A 19,327-nucleotide genomic window follows, 5' to 3' on the forward strand; every position below is an offset into this window, starting at 1 on the left:
TCACACTCCCTATCGCTGTGATGCTATGAAAACAACTTACAACACACAGGGAGGGCCCTTGGTCTTGCCACCTCACTCCATCTTTGTCTCCTTCTAACCATCAATGATATGGATTCTCTACACTCACTCCTTCATTCTCACTCAAACTCCACTTGTCTCCCTCATTGCAGGAAAGGGAGGAGCCGGCCCTGGAGATCGCGGGAGTAGAGGAGGATGCGCAAGTGGGGGACGGACAGACGGGTGCATCAGAGCAAGCTGGTGACTGAATAGTTTATCATCTCTCTCATTGACATTGCATGAGTCACTGATAATGATTCTGATGCTCTAACAGATTGACTTTTGCTCATCTGCAATATTCAATGTGCATGTAACCTTGGCCTCACTTCTCTGACTCTTTCCTTTACTCCCCCACAGGACCATCGAAAGCCCCCGTCCCCACTATCCAGGAGGAACAGCCTGAGCCTCCAGGCTCCTCAGAGGAAGCTGCAACCTCTGAGGGTGCAGCATCAGCAGAATTCAGTGCACCCAGCACCAGCGCAGACACTCACACCTCGGTGGTACCTTCGCGAGATAGTGCAGTGTTGTCACCTGGTGTATCACAGCTCACAAATGAGCATCAGCAGATGGTGGAGACAGGGACAGCAGTGGAGAGTCCTAGTCAGAGGGCGCAGGACTCTGCCAGCTCGGCTCAGCTGCATGTCGACCCTCTGCCTCCGGGTCCATCCAGGAGAAGAGCGGTGCTGGAACTCCAGGAAGAGGTGCAGGAGTCTCTGGCAGGTTTTGTCTCCATGGTCGCTGCGAGTGTGGAGCAAATGGAGGAGTCCATCGCTAACATGAGCAGAGCCTTTGTGGAGGCGTTGGCGCATGAACACATCACCACGGAAAGGATGGCAACCTCCGTGGAAAGGATGGCTACCTCCATGATAAGGCTGGCTACCGTAGAGAGGATGGTTACGGTAGAGGAGAGGATGGCTACGTCCATGGAGGAGCTTAGTCACCAGGGTATGGAAAACATGGTATTTGTTCAGAATAGACTGACATCTCTTGAGGAGCGATGGTCAGCTCTTGAGCAAACAAACCAGACCTTCACGCAAGTCCTCAGGAGTAGGACTTCCCGTACAGAAACAGGTCCTCATGACCCCCCTGAATTGCAGCAAGGTGCAGCTTGGAGAGGAGCCCCCACTTCCTTGTTGTATGCCACCAACATCCCTTTCATAGCTCTGAAGTGGGGCTGACCCATGAGAGGGATGTTGGTGGCATACAACAAGGCAGTGGGGGCTCCTCTCCAAGCGCTCACACGACCATGCCACTGCAGAGCCCTCGGTCAGAGCCCCACCAGATTCCCCACCCAACTGAGATCGGCGTCTCAACCCTTGCACAGCCGCAGGAGCAGCAGACTGTTGCCGAGTCCTCACAGACTCGCAACCCCAGAGGACGCCCGCCAAAGCTGTTGAAACAGGAGCAGCAAGAAAGTGAGCAGGGGGCCTCCACATCTGCTGAAGCCACAGGGGAAGCACCATGTAGGAGCACGCATAAGAGGAAGAGAATGCACAAGTAGTCACAAGGGTAATGTGTTTATTTTTAAAATGCCATTAGTTGCTTATTGTCATAAATAATTCTGATGGCAAACTGTTCCAGTTGTGGCGTGTGTCATTTCGCAAATGGGACTTCCACATTGAGGGCTTAGGGCAACTTGCAATTGTCAGTATGGTGGTCAGAGTGATAGGAATCCGCAGGTTCTTAGCCAATGTCGATGGTCTGATAAGAAGGTGCGAGGCAAAAGTGTTTGATTGTGCAGGCTAAGCAAATCTGGCCAAGATGAGTGCATCCCTTGCATCCCGAGCAGCAATGTGGTCACACGCTGGCGCCTTCTGGCCTGTGCAGCTTCAGGTGGGTGAGCAGCAGCTTGGCACTCCTGCAGTTGGTGCTGCTGTTGTTCAGGGTTCTGCTGCTGCCACGGCTGGTCTTCTTCCGAATCTGATGTCCAGGAGGAAAGGAAATAAATGGTTCCCATTCTTCTGGTACATACCTCAGTTGAGGAAGCGCTCATTCAAGGTGGGGAGAGGGGTTTCCCAGGAGGTCACACTGTAGATGGGTGTCAATCTCCAAACTCCCACGACAATGAGTAGGCCTGAGACCTGAGACAACAAAGTTCTGCCACCTGCAAATGAAGATTGCTGAAAACTCCTTTTTAACTTGTGCTGCCGCCAGGTTTCAGTGGCGTGTTTCAGAGGAGGCGTGCAGCACGTGGGAAAACTGTTAAAATCAGAAAGGCCTCTCAAAATGGGATTATAGAGGCACTTAACTGGTTGTTAAGGGCCTTAAGGGCCTATCCCGCCTCTTGGAGGTGGGATGGAGACGGGGTCAGAAAACTCGCAGGTGGGAAAATTGTCGGAGGCGGGATCGGGCCCGCCCGCCAGTTTTTGTGATTTTAACACCTCAGACGCCTCCAATCCCGCCTCCTCGGGCCTGGCAAAATTGAGCCCAGAATGTCCATTGTCCAGCTGCGTTCTGTTTAGTAAATTAACATCTTTTCTCCTCTTTCAAATTTTTTCCCTCTGAATTTTTCTCCCCTTACCTACCCTCTCCCAGAGATGCTAATTCATACTGCGGTACAGCTCCAATTTTCTGTGATCACCCAAGTCACTTTTCTTCATGTGTGAGCCTCGATGGCGAGCGTTGGCAGGCTATTCAACCACAGGGCCTTCATAGCCAAGCTCAACCCTAACCTCGCTCAAAGGCCATGATCCGGGCTGGCTGCTTTTTCCCCCCCTCCCTGGCCCAGGAACATTGAGGTTAATTGTAGCGCCCCCAACTGCGGCCCTAACTCAGCACAGTCAAGTGCTGGACCCTTGGACCCCCCCCCCCCGGTGTGTCAAGTGTAGTAACAGCAGGTGATGCAATCACCCAAGAGCTGTGGGGGGAAAAATTCGGTATCGTCCCGTTTGGGGCGCGATTATCGGCCGTGCGCAAAGTTTAGCACCTGCCACTAATTATCGCCTCCAACTGCAAACTTGGCTTTTATCGCCCCCGGAGTTGATTGGAGCGCTAAATCAGGCGCTACACACCTCTCTTAAGGCGCAAAGGCCGAGGAGCGAGGCGCTACCTCAGAGCGCTGGCGAAGCTCATGTGATGTCGGTCAGCAATGGAACACAGACACAATGGCGCCGGCCAGTTCTTAAAGGGGAGGGTCGATCTTGCTCTCCATCCACACCCTGCTCATTGCAGCCTTGAATCTCGGCCTGGAGAGACCTGCACATCAAATCTGCTGGAAAGAACAATGGAGAGGCCCAGGGAAAGAACTCAGAGTGCAGCCCCCACAGTCTCTTCTAAATCGATACAAGGAAGGGCAAATCAAAATGAACCTGCAAAGTGCTGCTCAGTACCCAAAACTCCTTCACACAGCGTTGAATCTCTCCAGAAGTCTCTCTCTCTCTCTCAGAATGCGTGGTGCAAAAATGTCACCAACAAAAAAAGACAGGAAGCGGTCGCCTTTAAATAGCGCTCCCCCAGTCCCTTCCTGACTGCAAAACGCTCCCCTCAACCTGTCGTTGTTAGCGGCAGGCAGTAAGGAAGGGGGCGCCACTTAATATCCGGTCCTGGGCGCTACTGGGGCGTTGCGCACACGACTGACGTCACGCTCTGCCGGCGCAGGAGATCGTGGCGGTAGTGTTTAGCACCGCCGCAAAATGTCTAGTTAATTTTGTGAGTGGCGCAAACATCGCTGCGCCCGGGCGCTAGTTGCTTTGCGCCCCATTAGCGCCCTCTTAAGGCGGTAATGGGAGGCACAAACCAACCAAATTTTTCCCCCGTGGTTCCTACTGATAACGGCTTGTGTGCTTAAGTTCTGATTTCCTGTTGCCGCTCAGTCAGGGTGAGATCCTCAATGTATCTGCAAGTTACCAGTTAGTGTGGAATGTGCTGTGACCCAAGAAATCCAGGAAACTTGGCACAAATCAATAACGATGCGATATTTCAAAATCTCAACCAAAAAGAAGAAACGTTGAGAGAGAAAACTCCCAAGAGGTTTTTTTTTAATTATTCGTTCCTGGGATGTGAGTGTCGCTGGCCAGGCCGGCATTTATTGCCCATCCCAACAAACTATTTGAAGAATTACGTACAACAGTGAGCAGATCCACTGCGAGCAGGGTTCGAACCTGCGTGGGGAAACTCCATTGGATTTCAAGTCCAACACCTTAACCATTCAGCTGTATATTGAAGAATACCTGAAGCCTTCAATAAATAGGGGAGCTCCGCAGAACGCTCAGCAAGTTTATTCAGCGAGTAACTGACCCGTACAGTCCAGAAACGTCCCGTGTTCGATCTGCAGTCTGCACTAAATTATCTTATCTATATTCGGCTGGCAGTAAAGGTGTTACAATTAGGTTTGGGCTAGAGACCGTCAGCCAGGGTCCCTCCTCCTGATCACTATTCAGTGACTCCTGCTGGAGTGTGTATGTATGCGTGTGTGTGTATGAGTGTGCGTTTGTGTGCATTTGTGTGTATACACAGGAACAGGAGTAGGCCATTTAGCCCCTCGAGCCTGTTCCGCCATTCAATGAGATCATGGCTGATTTGTGACCTAACTCCATATACCTGCCTTTACCCCATATCCATAATACCTTTGGTTAACAAAAAGCTATCAATCTCTGATTTAAAATTAACAATTGATCTAGCATCAATTGCTGTTTGTGGAAGAGAGTTCCAAACTTCTACCATCCTTTGCGTGTAGAAGTGTTTCCTAATTTCACTCCTGAAAGGTCTGGCTCTAATTTTTAGACTATGCCCCCTAGTCCTAAACTCCCCAACCAGCAGGAATAGTTTCTCTCTAGCTACCCTATCAGTTCCCCTTAATATCTAGAAAACTTCAATCAAATCACCCCTTAACCTTCTAAATTCCAGAGAATACAACCGTAATCTCTCCTCGTAATTTAACCCCTGGTGAACAGGTATCATTCTACGCTGCACTCCCTCCAAGGTCAATATATCCTTCCTAAGGTGTGGTGCCCAGAACTGCTCTCAGTGCTCCAGGTGAGGTCTAACCAGGGTTTTGTGTAGCTGCAGCATAACTTCTACCCCCTTGTATTCTAGTCCTCTAGATATAAAGGCCAGCATTCCATTAGCCTTTTTGATTATTCTCTGTACCTGTCCATGACAATTTAATGATCTATGTACAGGGACCTATAAGTCTCTTTGGACCTCCACTGTTTCTAGCTTTTCACTATTTAGAAAGTACACTGTTCTATCCTTTTCAGGTCCAAAGTGGATGACTTCACATTTGCCTACATTGAAATCCAATTGCCACAGTTTTGCCCATTCGCTTAATCTATTAATATCTCTGTGTAATTTTATGCTTTCATCTACACTGATTACAATGCCACTTTTTTTGTGTCATCAGCAAACTTGGATATGTGGCTCGCTATATCATCATCTACGTCAATAATAAATATTGTGAATAGTTGAGGCCCCAAAACAGATCCTTGCAGGACACCACTAGTCACATCCTGCCAATTGGTGTACCTGTCCATTATCCCAACTCTCTGTCCCCTCCGCTCAACCAATTTCCTAACCAGATCAATAAATTTCCCTCAATTCCATGAGCTTCTACTTTAGCTAACAGTCTCTTACGAGGGACTTTATCAAATGCCTTCTGGAAGCCCATATAAATAACATCCACAGACATTCCCCTGTCCACTACTTTAGTCACCCCTTCAATAAATTCAATCAGGTTCATCAGACATGACCTACCCTTTAAAAATCCATGCTGGTTCTCTCTGCTCAGCTGAAAATTTTCAAGGTGTTCAGTCACTTTATCCTTAATTATAGACTCCAGTAATTTCCTGGATTGAAATGTTAGGCTAACTACCCTTTAATTACCTGGTTTCCCTCTCTCACCATTCTTAAATAGCGGAGTGGCATGCGCTATGTGTGTATGAGTGTGTGTGTACATGTGTGTACATGTGTGTGTGTGTGTACATGTGTGTGTGTGTACATGTGTGTACATGTGTGTGTGTGTATGTGTGTACGTGTGTGTATGTGTGTACATGTGTGTGTCTGTGTGTACATGTGTGTGTATGTGTGTGCATGTGTGTATGTGTGTACATGTGTGTATGTGTGTACATGTGTGTGTCTGTGTGTACATGTGTGTGTGTATGTGTGTACATGTGTGTGTCTGTGTGTACATGTGTGTGTGTATGTGTGTACATGTGTGTGTATGTGTGTACATGTGTGTGTGCATGCATGTGTGTGAGAATGAACACTGTCTAGGCTCACACATGAAGAATGTTTACATCGTGAGGTACCCTGGGGAGGAGAAAGTGGAAAATTAAAGTATAGTGAAATTTGGTGAGGAAATGATGTTCACATAAAGGGGTGATTCCTCGCTCTGACGCTCCCAGTGGGGAGCAAAATGGAAAATCAAAGCCTGTACACCTGCAATACGGTCCCCCGGAGTGCTGCTCCCAATGAGCATCAGTCCACCAGCGGAAGAGCTGGATCACAGAATCATTCCTAACGTTACATAAAAGGTAAGGATCACATAGGAGCGTCTGTGGAGAATTTGGCACAATATCAAAAATGTCTTCTAGAAAACATCAGGAAGGAAAATCAGTACAAGGTGCTGACAACCATTACAGATCTGGCAGTCTATTTTGCAGCCAGCACAGTTTGGACATGAACACCTAACAGGTTCGTACTAACTCCCTTTATAGAAAGAAAAACTTGTGGGGAGAAATTCGGTATCGCCCCGTTTGGGGCGCGATTATCGGCCGGGCGCAAAATTTAGCGCCTGGTGTTAATTATTGCCTCCGACTGCAAACTTGGCTTCTATCGCCCCTGGAGGAGATTGGAGCGCTAAATCAGGTGCTACACACCTCTCTTAAGGTACTAACGCCGAGGAGCGAGGCGCTACCTCAGAGCGCTGGTGTAGCTCATGTGATGTCAGTCAGCAATGGAACACAGACATGTTGAATCCGTAAATCTTAAAGTATGGTGTTCTTCAATAACTAGACGGAGGCTGCAATTTAACAATCAACAGGTGTTTACTGGAGGAGGGTAGTCTAAAGACTAACAGTACAGATGCCTGCTCAAGGCTTATATACAGGTGTGGTCACTGCCGGTACTACAGTATACAGGAGCTGTAAAAGTAGTTCCCTCTTAAAGGTACATACACTACAAGACACACTGGTGCCGGCCAGTTCTTAAAGGGGAGGGTCGATCTTGCTCTCCATCCACATCCTGCTCATTGCAGCCTTGAATCTCGGCCTGGAGAGACCTGCACATCAATTCTGCTGCAAAGAACAATGGAGAGGCCCAGGGAAAGAGCTCAGAGTGCAGCCCCCACAGTCTCTTCTAAATCGATGCAAGGAAGGTCAAATCAAAATGAACCTGCAAAGTGCTGCTCAGTACCCAAAACTCCTTCACACAGCATTGAATCTCTCCAGAAGTCTCTCTCTCTCAGAATGCGTGGTGCAAAAATGTCACCGACAAAAAAAGGCAGGAAGTGGCCGCCTTTAAATAGCGCTCCCCCAGTCCCTTCCCGGCTGCAAAATGCTCCCCTCAACCTGTCGTTGCTAACGGCAGGCGGTAAGGCAGGGGGCACCACTCAATATCCGGTCCAGGGTGCTACCAGGGCATTGCACGCACAACTGATGTCACGATCTGCGGGCACAGGAGATCATGGTGGTAGTGTTTAGCGCCGCTGCAAAATGTCTGGTCAATTTCGCGAGTGGCGCAAACATCGCCTTGCCCGGCTGCTATTTGCTTTGCGCCCCATTAGCGCCCTCTTAGGATGCTAACGGGAGGCGCAAAGCAATCAAATATTTCCCCCTTGCATTTTAACAGCACCTTTCACGATCTCAGGACATCCCAAAGTGGTTCACAGCCAATGAAGTAATTTTGAAGTGTAGTCACTGTTGTAATGTAGGAAGTGCGGCAGCCAATTGGTGCACAGCAGGATCCCACAAACAGCAATGACCAGCTAATCTGTTTTAGTGCTGCTGGTTGAGGGATAAATATTGGACAGGACACCGGGGAGAACTCCCCTGCTCGACTTCGAGATAATGCCATGGGATCTTTTACGACCACCTGAGATGGCAGAGGGCCCTCGGTTTAAGGTCTCATCCAAAAGACGGCACCTCCGACTGTGCAGGCTCTCCCTTAGGTAAAATAAACAAGTTAATGCCAGGGTTAAAAAAGTGCACAGTAGGATTTAATCCATTTAAGTATTCGTGCAGGAATGGCCTGGGTCAAAAAACATATTCATGTTGCCTTGCACGCGCTATGACTTACATTCACCACAAAGTGTCAGTATAAGCAGCTGAGAGTGGAGATGCCTGTTCACTGCACACTGCAGTCAGTCGCTGTATGAATGCAGTCAGTCGCTTGCCGTTAAATCAAGGGCTGCCTGCCAGAAGGCATTATAAAATTTAGGGCAAAGATTCCCTCTGGATAATGAAACTGTAAGCCCGCTTAGATAGGGCATGTTTACGATTTTGCTGCAGATAGCTCACAGAGGAAATCATCCTCTTTCCAGGGGCTGGGGATTGCCTGAGATGTCATTTCAGCCGATAGTGCTTCGCCTTTATACCTCCCTCATAACATTTATTGAAAAAACATCTCTGTTTTGTTCTGGCAATGGCTCAGTTGGAATAAGAGATGTTTGCAGCTTTGACAGAAAGTTGGTTGATGGACAAGAAACAAAGGGAGCGAAATTGAACCCGGTTTTGTCCATCTTTCGGGTGCAAAATAGGGGCAAAAAGTACCAATTTCGCATTGCTCTGCCCCGTGCCCAAATGGCACTTGGAGTTCCTGACACCATATTGACTCGGGTAACATTTAGACGTCCCTGGCAACCGCCTGAAACAGGCATCAGGGCCTTTGCATATGCTAATGAGGGGCCTACCGCCTGTTTCATGACCCCACAAAAATTCGGTAGAACATAAGAACATAAGAAGTAAGAGCAGGAGTAGGCCATACGGCCCCTTGGGCCTGCTCTGCCATTCAATAGGATCATGGCTGATCCGAACCTAGACTCACGTCCACTTCCCTGCCCGCTCCTTAATTCCCTTATCAGCTAGGAAACTGTCTATCTCCGTTTTAAATTTATTTAATGTCGCAGCTTCCACAGCTCTTTGAGGTAGCAAATTCCATAGATTTACTACCCTCTGAGTGACGAAGTTTCTCCTCATCTCAGTTTTGAAACGGCAGCCCCTTATTCTAAGATTATGCCCCCTAGTTCTAGTCTCACCCATCAGTGGAAACATCCTCCCCGCATCCACCCGATCAAGCCCCCTCACAATCTTATATGTTTCGATAAGATCGCCTCTCATTCTTCTGAATTCCAATGAGTAGAGGCCCAACCTACTCAACCTTTCCTCATAAGTCAACCCCCTCATCTCCGGAATCAACCGAGTGAACCTTCTCTGAACTGCCTCGAGAGCAAGTATATCTTTTCTTAAATATGGAAACCAAAACTGTACGCAGTATTCCAGGTGTGGCCTCACCAGTACCCTGTATAACTGAAGCAAGACTTCCCTGCTTTTATACTCCATCCCCCTTGCAATAAAAGCCAAGATTCCATTGGCCTTCCTGATCACCTGCGGTACCTGCATACTAACCTTCTGTGTTTCATGCACCAGGACCCCCAGATCCCTTTGTACTGCAGCACTTTGCAGTTTCTTTCCATTTAGATAATAACTTGCTCTTTGATTTTTTCTGCCAAAGTGCATAACCTCACACTTTCCAACATTATATTCCATCTGCCAAATTTCTGCCCACTCACTTAGCCTGTCTGGGCGGAGCAATGGAGGAATGCCAGGCAGACAAGACTGTACCAGAAGCGATCTGCACCCACCTCCTGGTACTTGCACACCCACATCTGCAGACAGAGGTACATACACCTTGCTTCGATAGACAATCAATACCTGGGGAGGCTCCTAGTCCCAAGGAAGACAGTGACAGCAGACCCGATGGTCTATGGTCTATCTGCATTAAAATTTCATCTGCCATTGTTTTTTCCACATACCGACCTTGTCCAAATAATTCTCTCATTTCTGAGCTGCCTCTTCCAATTACATTGCCTTCCCTGGCTGGGGGAGTCTCGAACCAGGGTTCACAGTCTCAGAATAAGGGGTCAGCCATTTAAGACTGAGATGTGGGGAAATTGTTTCACTCAGAGGGTGGTGAATCATTGGCATTCTCTACCCCAGAGGGCTGTGGAGACTCAGTCGTTGAGTATATTCAAGACAGAGATCGATAGATTTTTGGATATTAAGGGATTCAAGGGATATGGGGATAGTGCAGGAAAGTGGAGTTGAGGTGGAAGATCAGCCATGATCTTATTGAATGGCGGAGCAGGCTCGAAGGGCCAAATGGCCGACTCCTGCTCCTATTTCTTATGTTCTTAGTTTGGTATCATTCGCAGCTTTGACCTCTTTGTATTAGGTTTTTGAATCCAGCTCAGTTATGTAACTTATAATGTGGAGATGCCAGTGTTGGACTGGGGTGGACAAATGTAGGAAGTCACACAACACCAGGTTATAGTCCAACAGCTTTATTTGAAATCACAAGCTTTCGATGCGCTGCTCCTTCGTCACCTGACGAAGGAGCAGTGCTCCGAAAGCTTGTGATTTCAAATAAAGCTGTTGGACTATAACCTGGTGTTGTGTGACTTCCTACATGTAACTTATAAACAGTAGTCATCCCAACACTGAGCCCTGGTGCACCGCACGCAATATCCCCTGCGCCCTGACATAACTCCTCTACCGACTATTTGTTTCCTACCTATCAGCCATTTAAAAAATCTATTCCCAGGGTATACTTTGAATCCCCCTGGCTTTAAGTTTAATTATTAACCTTTTGTGTGGAATTTTGTCAAAGGCCTTTTGGAGCATCAAGTTAAAGCTCGCCATAGGACTTCCCACAGTCCACTTGAGTTGTCACTTCCCCAGAGAGGTTAAGGAAATTGGTCAGTCAGCATCTTCCCATTCTGAATCCACCCTAACTACTGTTAACTCAGTTATTGTCGTAAGGATGATCCTCGAGTTTACTCTTAATAATTGATTCTATTATTTTACATGGAGTGGAAGTAAGACTATTGAGGCTGTAGTTGCCTTGCCTGATTGGTCATTCTTTTTGAATATGTGCACCACATGAACCTGTTTCCAACCTACTGGTATCTCACCAATCTCCATTAACTCAACAACAAAACAACAACTTGAATTTATATAGCACCTTTAACATAGTAAAACGTCCCAAGGCGCTTCACAGGAGCGTTAGCAAACAAAATTTGACACCGAGCCACATAAGAAGATCGTAGGACAGGTGACCAAAAGCTGGGTCAAAGAGGTAGGTTTTAAAGAACATCTTAAAGGAGGAGAGAGAGGTAGAGAGGCGGAGAGGTTTAGGGAAGGAATTCCAGAGTTTAGGGCCCAGGCAGCAGAAGGCACGACCGCCAATGGTGGAGCGATTAAAATCAGGGATGTGCAAGAGGCCAAAATTGGAGGAGGGCTGAGATCTTGGAGAGTTGTACGGCTAGAGTAGTTTACAGAGATAATGAGGGGTGAGGCAGTGGAGGGATTTGTAAACAAGGATGAGAATTTTGAAATCGAGGCATTGCTTAACCGGGAGCCAATGTAGCTCAGCGAGCACAGGGGGTGATGGGTGAACGGGACTTGGTGCGAGTTAGGACACGAGCAGCAGAGCTTTGGATGACCTCAAGTTTACGAAGGGTAGAATGTGGGAGGCCCACCAGGAGTGCTTTGGAATAGTCAAGTCTAGAGGTAACAAAGGCATGGAGGAGGGTTTCAGCAGCAGATAAGCTGAGGCAGGTGCGGAGTTGGGCGATATTACAGAGGTTGAAGTAGGGGGATATGGTGATGGATCGGACATGTGGTCAGAATCTCACCTCAGGGTCAAATACGACACCAAGGTTGAAAATGGTCTGGTTCAACCTCAGACAGTGGCCAGGGAGAGGGATCGGAGTTTGTGGCGGGGACTGAAGACAATGGCTTTGCTCTTCCCAATATTTAGTTGGAGGAAATTTCTGTTCATCCAGCACTGGATGTTGGACAAGCAGTGTGACAAATCAGAGACAGTGGAGGGGTGGAGAGAGGTGGTGGTGAGGTAGAGCTGGGTGTCGGTGTACATGTGGAACTTCACATTGTGTTTTTGGATGAAGTCGCCGAGGGGCAGCAAGTAGGTGTGAAATAGGAGGGGGCCAAGGATAGATCCTTGGGGGACTCCAGAGGTAATAGTGCGGGAGTAGGAAGAGAAGCTGATTCTCTGGCTATGACTGGACAGATAAGAATGGAACCAGGCAAGGGCAGTTCCACCCAGCTGGGCGACGGAGGATGGTGTGGCCAACCGTGTCAAAGCCTGCAGACAGGTCGAGAAGAATGAGGAGGGATTTGGTCACAGTTTCTTAGAATGTCATTTGAAGTTAAACATGCACAACCAATAAAAACTGTAACTTAACAAAAAATTAAAAGGAAAATTAACAAATTAAATTAAAGCACTATTCCTTGGGGTGATGCATTCCAGCCCCTCCGGTGCCCACCGGTCGCGGAAGGCCTCGAGCGTGCCGGCAGACACCGCGTGCTCCATCTCCAAGGCCACCCGGGCGCGAACGTAGTCACGGAAGAGAGGCAGGCAGTCGGGCCGAACCACCCCCTCGACCGCCCACTGCCTGGACCTGTTGGTGGCCACCTTGGCCAGGCCCAAGAGCAGTCCCACGAGGAGGTCTTCCGACTTGCCCGTTCCACCCCCCCCCCCCCCCCCCCCCTGCACCGGGTGACCAAAGATCAGGAACGTGGGACTGAAGTGCAACCAAAAATCGAGGAGCATCCCTGTCACATTGGCTGGTGCCTGTGTGTGTGTGCACGCAGTTAATTGCTCAGCCTATGCTTTAGATTGCAATGTGTTTAGCCTTAACAAGGCCAATTCCCTGTTGAGTGGCCTCCTGCCCAGGGTATGTGAGGCCAATGGAATCACAAAGGTGGGCCCCAGCATATTTGGCACTGAACGCTGAGGCCATGCTACAAGTCTGCACAGACCTAATTACTGCCCCCAAAATGTTAACGGATACAAATAGGTCCCATAATGAATTTACAATGCAGCTGCTTAGTATCAGCTTGGCTCAGTCGCAGCACTCTTGCCTCTGAATGAGAAGGTTGTGACTTCATAGTCCCACTCCAGGACTTGAGTACATAATCTTAGGCTGACACTTCAGTGCAGTACAGAAGGAGTGCTGCACTGTTGGAAGTGATAACTAATGTTATGCCCCCTTGCTCTGGATTCCCCCACCAGAGCAAATAGTTTCTCTCTATCAAATCCTTTAATCATCTTAAAAACCTCAATTAGATTACCCCTGTGGTAAACCACTTTTATCGTTCACTATCGTTACACTATAGTTATCACTGTTATATCGTTACTCTATGGTTATCACTGTTCACACTGTTGTATCACTATACGAGGTCGCCTCTTGTCACGCTGTTATACCTGGGCTGACCACTGCTAACTCCGCCCATGGCTCCACCTACCTGCCCAGGTATAAAGGTGGTCGACTGGCTGGCATTCCTCCTTGTTGGATCCGATCACCCACGAGGGTGGGCTCTGTTATTTAGCCAATAAAAACCTATAGTTACTTTCTTAACTCGTCGCTTTTCATTGGATGAATTGATAGGTATATCAATTTTATTGGCTAAATTTTAAAATGTCGTTACTTGACCAGCCAAACGACCAGCCAGACACCCAGCTACAACAGCCACAGCAGCCGGCCTGGCTGCGAGCCCTCCGACCACCGTACCTGGATCTAAACCCACAGGCAGCAAACTCAGCCCTCGACTTCGAACACTGGCTGAGCTGTTTCGAATCCTACCTGGGAGAATCCGGCGTGCCTCAGAGATCCAAGCTAAGAGTTCTGACCGCCCAAGTGAGCCCTAAAGTATTCGCACTCATCCGGGACCTTACTACATACGAGGCCACCATCAACCTGCTGAAACAACAGTACCAGAGCCCGGTAAATTCCATGTATGCCAGACATCTCCGAAGATCCCGCCCGCAACAGCCAGGAGAGTCTGTAGATGAATTTTTACGGGCGCTACAAACACTCGGCAGGGACTGTGACTTTAAAGCGGTAACGGCGGCAGAAAATACTGAAGATAATATCCGCGATGCCTTCGTGAAAGGCCTGCGGTCCGACTACTCACGGCAAAGACTGCTTGAAGCAAAGGACCTCGACCTGAACACAGCTGCAGCCCTCGCTCGCTCCCTAGAAGTGGCCCATCGGGACCTCGAGGCGTACTCCAGGTACTGTAATTCGCGACCCTGGGACTCGGGACCGACCCCGACCGCAATACCCCTCGCAGCGCCGCCCCTGGGACCTACCTCAGCGTCGGTGTCCCAGACCCGATCGGGACCGCCACCCCCGGTACCGGCTGCGACATCGGAGCCCCGCGATCGGGCCGCCGGCTGCTTCTTCTGCGGCCAGGCGAAACACCGAGGGCGCGCTGCCCAGCGAGAAACGCGACGTGCTCAAGCTGCCTGAAGAAAGGCCACTTTGCTAAGGCCTGCAGAGGGAGATCAACAGAGGCCAGCAGTGCCTCATGCGAGTTGTGGGGGCGGCCATCTTCCATCAAGGCCACAGATGCCAGCATCCCCACGTGTGAGTTATGGGGCGGCCATCTTTGATCCAGGCAACCGACACCAGCAGTGCCTCATGTGAGTTGTGGGGGCAGCCATCTTCTCCGCCATTCTGTCCAACCTCGTGGGCGCCGCCATTTTACCCACCACACTCGACCGCCACCTTGCCTCCAGACCCGACCACCGCCTCACCCGCAGACTACAGCAGCTCGCTCAGCCATACACTAGCCTCCGTCACACTGGACCAAGCCCGCCCGCATCACCTGTCCAAGTCCATGATGGACATCAAAGTAAACGGCCGCGCCACGACCTGCCTGTTCGACAGCGGAAGCACGGAGAGTTTCATCCACCCAGACACGGTGAGCCACTACTCCCTCACTGTCCGGCCAACGCGCAACCGGATCTCGATGGCATCGAGGTCCCACGCCACAGACATCAGCGGCTACTGTGTTGTGACCCTGTCGGTTAAGGGCACGGAGTATAAAAATTTTAAACTCCTCGTCCTGCCCCAGCTTTGCGCTGCCGTCCTACTAGGGCTGGACTTCCAATCCCACCTCCAAAGTGTCACTCTAGCATACGGTGGACCCCTCCCCCCACTCACAGTCGACAACCAGCAGCTTTTAAACCGCCTACCGCGTAACACCTGCGGCCTATCCACCCTCAAGGTCCCGCCACCTTCCCTGTTCGCTAACCTCACCCCCGACTGCAAACCCGTCGCTACCAAGAGCAGGCGGTACAGCGCCGGGGACAGAGCTTTCATTAGCTCTGAGGTGCAGCGTCTCCTGAAGGAGGGCATCATCGAGGGGAGCACCAGCCCCTGGCGTGCCCAGGTCGTAGTCGTTAAGACCGGCAATAAAAACCGCCTGGTCATCGACTACAGCCAAACCATAAACCGGTACACCCAGCTGGACGCATACCCCCTTCCCCGCATATCTGATATGGTCAATCAGATTGCACAATACCGAGTATTCTCTACCATCGACCTTAAGTCGGCCTACCACCAACTCCCTATCCGCCCTGAGGACCACCAGTAAACTGCCTTCGAGGCGAATGGCCGCCTCTACCACTTCCTTAGGGTTCCCTTCGGCGTCACCAACGGGGTTTCGGTCTTCCAAAGGGAGATGGACCGGATGGTTGACCAGAACGGGCTGCACGCCACCTTCCCCTATCTAGACAACGTCACCATCTGCGGCCGCGACCGGCAGGACCATGATGTTAATCTGGAAAGATTCCTCCGTACGGCCCAACGGCTGAACCTCACCTACAATAAGGAGAAATGTGTGTTTAACACCTCGCACCTTGCCATCTTCGGCTGCGTAGTAGAGAATGGAGTCATCGGCCCCGATCCCGAAAGAATGCGCCCCCTCATGGAGTTACCCCTCCCCCACTGTCCAAAGGCGCTGAAGAGAACCCTGGGGCTCTTCGCCTACTATGCCCAATGGGTGCCCAATTATGCGGACAAAGCCAGACCCCTCATGAAGTCCACATCCTTCCCCCTTACGGAGGAAGCGTGCGCAGCCTTCTCCCTCATTAAGGGAGACATTGCTAAGGCCACAATGCACGCGGTGGATGAGTCCATCCCTTTCCAAGTGGAGAGCGATGCATCCGACTTCGCCCTAGCCGCTACCCTTAACCAGGAGGGGAGACCGGTGGCCTTCTTCTCAAGGACCCTACAGGGCCCTGAGATCCGACACTCGTCGGTCGAGAAGGAGGCCCAGGCGATCGTGGAGGCTGTACGACGCTGGAGGCATTACCTGGCAGGCAAACGATTTACCCTCCTCACCGACCAGCGTTCGGTCGCTTTTATGTTTAATAACAAACTGAGGGGCAAAATCAAGAACGACAAGATTTTGAGGTGGAGAATCGAGCTCTCCACCTACGATTATGATATCTTGTACCGGCCAGGTAAGCTGAACGAACCCCCTGATGCTCTATCACGAATTACATGCGCCAACGCGCAAATTGATAGACTTCAGACCCTCCACAACGACCTCTGCCACCCCGGGGTCACCAGACTTTACCACTTCATTAAGGCCCGCAACCTGCCCTACTCCATCGAGGAGGTCAGGACCATGACCAGGAACTGCCAGACCTGTGCCGAGTGCAAACCACATTTCTTTAGGCCGGACAGAGCAAGCCTGATCAAGGCCACCCGCCCCTTCGAGCGTCTGAGCATCGACTTTAAGGGGCCCCTCCCGTCCTCTGACCGTAATGTGTACTTCCTCAACATTGTTGATGAGTACTCCCGTTTCCCCTTTGCCTTCCCCTGCCCAGACATGACCAGTACCACGGTCATTAAATGCCTGAACGACCTCTTCGCCTTGTTCGGGTTCCCAAACTATATACATAGCGACCGGGGCTCCTCCTTCATGAGCGAGGAACTCCATCAGTTCCTACTAGCGAGAGGTATTGCTGCAAGCAGGACCACCAGCTACAACCCCCGAGGGAACAGCCAGGTGGAAAGAGAGAACGCGACTGTATGGAAGGCCGTCCTCTTAGCCTTAAAGTCTAAGGGCCTCCCAACCTCCCGCTGGCAGGAAGTCCTCCCGGCAGCGCTGCATTCCATCCGGTCACTACTTTGCACTGCCATTAACGCCACCCCCCATGAACGAATGTTTGTTTTCCCCAGGAAGTCGACTACGGGAACCACGCTACCAACCTGGCTGACCTCTCCGGGGCCCGTCTTGCTGCGAAAGCACGTGAGGGCCCATAAAACGGACCCCCTGGTCGAGAGGGTGAACCTCCTGCACGCCAACCCCCAGTACGCCTATGTGGCATACCCAGACTGGCGGGAGGACACAGTCTCCTTACGAGACCTCGCACCCTCGGGCATTCCGGAGACACCACCTTTACCCCCCCCCCACCACCCCCCCAATTCCAGCCCAGGTAGACGGCATGCCGGAACCCCACGAGCCTTCGCCGACCACGCAGACACCAGCATTAACACCGGATAATGCAACACCGCCGCTGCGACGATCAGAAAGGCTTACGAGGCCTCCGGACAGACTGACATACCAGAACTGGTAGTACACTTCACCCCGCCGGACTCAAATCTAAACAAGGGGTGAATGTGGTAAACCACTTTTATCGTTCACTATCGTTACACTATAGTTATCACTGTTATATCGTTACTCTATGGTTATCACTGTTCACACTGTTGTATCACTATACGAGGTCGCCTCTTGTCACGCTGTTATACCTGGGCTGACCACTGCTGACTCCGCCCATGGCTCCACCTACCTGCCCAGGTATAAAGGTGGTCGACTGGCTGGCATTCCTCCTTGTTGGATCCGATCACCCACGAGGGTGGGCTCTGTTATTTAGCCAATAAAAACCTATAGTTACTTTCTTAACTCATCGCTTTTCATTGGATGAATTGATAGGTATATCAACCCCTTAATCTACTTTACTCAAGGGAATACTAGCCTAGTCTACAGACTAGATTGCATTTGGTTACGGACTCCCTAAGAGAAAAAATGGGCAGAGCTCTTGCTCCTGATCACTATCTGGTGACCTCCCTACTGGCATTGCATGAGTGTGGGCACCAGGTGAGAACAGGGTTAGGCTCAATTGTGATGCTGGAAAAATAACCTGCCAACACTCACATGAATAATGGCCACTTGGGAGGGGTGCTGGTGGGTGGCCAGCAACCATGGAACTGTACCTCAGTGAGGGAGTCAACAGTTTCAGGAAAGAGGAGAGAATTGGACAGAAAAACATGAAAGGTTCTTCTGTTTTTTGAATGGAAAATTTTTGTTTTAGAGAAACAAAGTCAGCCTTGGACTGTTACCCCAATCTCCACAGCACTTCCTGCTGTTGCAGCTCCCACCTTTTGCACTTTGCATAACTGACTTGAAACTCAGGAGGCAACGTTCAAAGTTCTAGCACTCAGTTCCTCTCTCAGTTGAGTAGTGGGCAAAGGCACCATCCAGTGAGCAGCGGAGCCTTGCAGCTGAAAAGGGTTCCAATTTCGATCCAAGCTCTGCCCCGAGCTCGCTGATCTCCGCTGGGGTGGTGATTGAGATGCTACACTGCACTGGATGTTTGTTGGCTTGAAGGGGGAAAAAAATGAGCCAGGATTCCCATTCCTGGTCCCAATTAGTTCTGCAGGATAGTGCGCATGTGTAGATGTCACGTGAGGACATGATTGCGTTCGGCTGTGATTCCCCACAACAGTTGAATAGCCTGTCAACATTTCAGGCCTAGACTTTCTAACTCGTGGTATTTTAACACCACTGGTGCTGCCAGTGATGAATTAACACCAATCAGAATATTTAGACTTCACTCCCTAGTGGCATTTGCGGAACTGTGCCCCAGCGTGAATCAGCAACTTCAGCCCCTGTAAGCTATTGGGACAAATTGGCGGGGTGGGGTGTGGGAGAGTGGAACTGATAAGTTTTGACTATAATCATAGCAAAAAAAATGAGTGCTAGTGAGTGGGAATCCCGCGTTTCAATCAAAACCCCATTTGGCATTTTGCGCTGCTCCTCGTTGGGCTTGTACTGGTCTCGGCTGAGGTCAATGTCTATCGAACCCTTCCCCAGGCATGACTCAATGCAGGCAGGACAGAAGAGAAAACGAGAGGAGAAAAGGGGGAGGAATTTAGGCAAGCAAAAGATGAGCTAAGTAAGGGCACTAATGAATATCGCACCTCTGTGGGAAATACTACAGTTCTTTCCTCGGCAAT

Source organism: Somniosus microcephalus, chromosome 25 (assembly GCF_052327205.1).
Source record: "Somniosus microcephalus isolate GS21.2 chromosome 25, FLI_Smic_1.0, whole genome shotgun sequence".
In the NCBI taxonomy this organism is placed as follows: Eukaryota; Metazoa; Chordata; class Chondrichthyes; order Squaliformes; family Somniosidae; genus Somniosus; species Somniosus microcephalus.